Consider the following 3,967-nt stretch of genomic DNA (forward strand, 5'->3'; position numbering starts at 1 on the left):
GACTACATCCTGGCAGGTCCGAGCGCTCCATCTGGTGGGTCCGAGCGCTCCATCCTCGACAGGGACGACGGGGACGACTACATCCTCGACAGGGACGACTACATCCGCCAGGTCGCCCGCCAGGGTGGCGGCAGACTTCGCCATGGGCGGCGTGGTGGTGGTGTTGGCCAAGACGGGGGCGGCGCCGGTGGAGCGCGTCAAGCTGCTGCTACAGAACCAGGCCGAGAAGCTGCGCTGGGGCGCCCTCACGCGGCCCTACCGCGGGATCACCGACGCCTTCGCCCTGTCCTCCGCGAGGAGGGCGCCGCCGCGCTCTGGTGCGGAACCAGGCCAACGTCATCCGATACTTCCCTACCCAGGTCCGCCCCCTCGTCCCTCCCTTCCTTCCATGACAATCCACATTTTCGTCTAACGAATCCACCCGTCTGATTAATGGACTGTCTGAATCGTGATGTGTTCCGGCATTTAGGTAGGCTTCAGTAGTAGAATTAACAAGCAACGCGATCCTATTTGTGCATCCAACAATCTATTTTTAGTCAGTTGATTTAGTGTAGAAATGTGACGATGTAGTGGATCGGGTGAGGCTTATTTGTGTAATTCGCTTCACCCACATGTATTTTCTGTGGCCCTCAAATTTGCTCATGGCTCTGAGGTAGTGAGGTGCTGTCTGACTGGCTGGTAGCTGCTAGGTTTTTCTCACCACAGAATCTATAGTGTCTTTCCCTTTCCTAAGGCTAGTTATAAATTTATATCTGGCACAGGGAAAGCGGGAATGGATCAGATTCTGATCGGCTATTTGTCAAGGAGTACTGCTGCATATCAACAAGAAGTACATAGGGCTATTTGACGGACTCACTTCGTAGCTATAGTAGCCGGTGCTTAGCTCTGTATGGTGGTCGTTGCTTCGTTGAATTGCTTGGTGTTGCTGTAGCCATAGTATCCAGTGCTGCTGTTTCCACAATCGTCACATCTTCTGAAATAGAGTGATTGGTTTGAATTCAAGTGCAGAATATAGGCAAATGGGTGCTAGCTGTACATATTAATTGCCTCCGTTCAGTGTCGATTTCTTTAGTGTACTACTGCTAGTGTCGATTGATGCATTGGTTTGAGTTTGATTTAGTCAGGCAGGTTTAGTAATTCATTTTTAGATTAATTTGACATGTGTTTGATGAACTACGTAATACTCCCTCTGTCTCAAAATATAAAACGTCTTTTGGTCTAAATGTTATCCAGTACTATTGCCTACATGCTTCTAGCGACTGATGCTTTTAATCTTACTTAGTTTTTATGCTTTAGATCGCTTCCTCCATGACACCCCGATCCGGGCGGCGGCGGCAGTGATTGCGTCAACAATCAAGTGTGCCTAACTCTGCATCTATAACTGGCATGTCTTCTTTGGACGGTCAACTGCTTCCTCCTCACATTGAAATCTCGACCCCTTTCTTGTTGATGGACTCGTTGACTGATTCGTATGTGCGTGGATGCAGGGTGCAGGTGCTCTACTACGCGCTACTCCGGACGTGTCACCTGGACAGATGTTCTGCTTGTTTTTGAGCTACTGCCACTTGTTTTTGTTGGTAATCTGAGCACTTGTTAGTTTAGTCAGGTAGGAGATTAGAGTGAAATGATCCTGTAGGAGGTCCTGGACGATGATGTGTAAACAATTATTTTCTCTAGCATTAGTATGTCAAATTTGTCTAAGTTAGTACATGAGGATTCTACTAGCTGACATACTAATGTTGGTCAACGAGTGATGCTTCATAGCGGACAACTACTGGTTTTAATATGCAAACAACAGCAGTGCCAGAGATGCTATGTAATAATTAATGTGTACTTGTTGAAAGTTCTTGCTTATATTAGTGTCTCTTATTTATTTTCTAATTAATGTCTCTCAGTTTTGTTCTAGTTAATGTGTAACTGAGAATGAACATACTTCTCTCTTTTTAGACTGCTAGATTGCACAAGTTGAACGTTCTGCTCTAGTTTAAACAAGTTGGGATCCATCAATATAATAGGACTTTGTTTGCATTTCACCTAGCTTGTAACCAATATCCTTATTGCTAATTTACCTCAAGTTTATCTAACATGGTTGAAATGAGCGCTGTAAAGTTTCATCTCTAAGCTCAATTTTTATCCTAAGTCCTGAAGTAATTATTTTGGTTACATCATAGTTTGCTGAGAATATTAACTTGAACATTGTATGTATGCCCTGATGCATGTACACACACGATTCAGCAAATATTGAGCTACAGCGAAACAACCTGGAGCTAGAGAACATCAAGGATAAGATCAAGGAAGTTCTTGCCTTGTTGGCAACATTGTGAGGTTCGTGCATCATTAGGATTGCTTGAGTGATCTCAGTACTGTCATTGTGATGTTCCTAACCTCCCACTTTTCGCTATCCAGACCATGACCAAGCATGACAAGAAGGGAGGCTCGTCAACCACCTACCAGCACACCTATCATGACCGATGATGAGACGCTGAAGGTGTGCTTCTTGTTTGTACATTCCTTGCTTGGTTGGTGTCATGGAGATATGCATGTGCCATGTGTTGTACGACCTCTCTGTTTTTGTTTCTTGTCATATGTACTTATCTGTTGGCTTGTCCCTTATGTAATACCCACATGGACTATCATATTGGTGGTTGGCTAACGAATTACATTGAAAATATACTGTTCTTCATCGCCTAATGATTTTGGTTGCCGATAACAGGACCTATAGTTAGTAAACCTGCAATTAGCAAGTTATGTTTATGGTCTATCATGCTGAAATACAAAAAATGTTTTGTGTCACATGCTTAACATACTTTGAACTATATACCTAGTTCGGCTGTAGAGAAAAATGCACCTGGTTCTTTAACACATTGAACTATTCAGCCTACCTACTCAAACTACCATCAGTATCCAACAAACGGCTATGGAAATAATTTTTGCCATCAATCCTTTGTTTTAAACAAGTATTAATATTTGGCAGGACAAAAAGTTGCAAATTCTGATGATGGTTTATGTTCCTTCTTTTAGGTTACGAGAGATGATGCTGGAGAGAAGCCCTTCTTATAGGTCTGCACATAAGCGGAAGTTCCTGGGTATGCAAGATTCGATGGTTAAACTGGTTGATGTGATGTGAATGAGTGTATGGAAACTGGTTGTTGTGATGTGAATGAGTGTATGTAGTTTCACGTGTTCAGTTCTGTATAGCATATTGTAATAAACTTATTTTAGCTATTATTTGAAGATTTTCATATGCTTTCTCTCTTCTGTCTGTTTGATATATACATATATATTGCTTATTAATAAGCTGTGAAAAATCTGACATTTGGGACCCATCTGTAAACTAGAGCTGGGAAAAAAAGTTGGAAATAAAAAATAAATTGACTGCAAAATGTTGTGCGCTAGAAAATAAAAAGGCCAAATTGTAGGCCAGGCCCATGTAGCTAACCGAAATTAACATAAAATACATATATTAAAAGGGCTTGCCAAAAAAATACATGGGCCGAATTACTGGGTCAGACCCATGTAGCTAATAAAAGCATAGGAAAAAAATACATTAAAAAGGTTGAATTGTTGGGCTAGGCCCATGTAGATTCTTGTGCCACATCAGATTGCCACGTCGGATGCCTACGTGGCCTGGGGAGGCTGCTACTGACCAGAACAAAACAATAGACATATTTTGGTCGTAACCGTCTACGACCTTCTCACAGAGAAGGTCGTTAATTTCAGTTTATGACCGCCAGCTTTTGACCTTCTGTTTTTGGTCACAAAAAGGTCGCAAATGATAAACAATGACCTTTCAGTGACCAATAGTCAAGGTCATAAGTTGACATATTTCTTGTAGTGCTTGATCGGATTCCTTCATTTTGATTTGATGGTATCCGGAATATGCGTCAAGAAAACACAGTGAGTCGTGTCCTGCGGTGGCGTCAATGATTTGATCGATGCGGGGGAGGGGGAAGGGATCTTTGGGGCA

At 42.7% G+C, this 3,967-nt stretch overlaps 1 long non-coding RNA gene across 1 annotated transcript; it reads left to right on the plus strand.

The window, feature by feature from the left end:
- Window positions 1-2,080: 2,080 nt before the first annotated feature.
- On the plus strand, window positions 2,081-3,174 carry LOC125555633 (uncharacterized). The gene is made up of 3 exons (XR_007304788.2): window positions 2,081-2,325; window positions 2,407-2,488; window positions 3,022-3,174. It is a non-coding gene; the product is annotated as an uncharacterized LOC125555633 (long non-coding RNA).
- Window positions 3,175-3,967: the final 793 nt, after the last annotated feature.

This window comes from Triticum urartu, chromosome 5A (genome assembly GCF_056163025.1).
Source record: "Triticum urartu cultivar PI428250 chromosome 5A, HENAU_Tu73, whole genome shotgun sequence".
Taxonomy (NCBI): domain Eukaryota; kingdom Viridiplantae; phylum Streptophyta; class Magnoliopsida; order Poales; family Poaceae; genus Triticum; species Triticum urartu.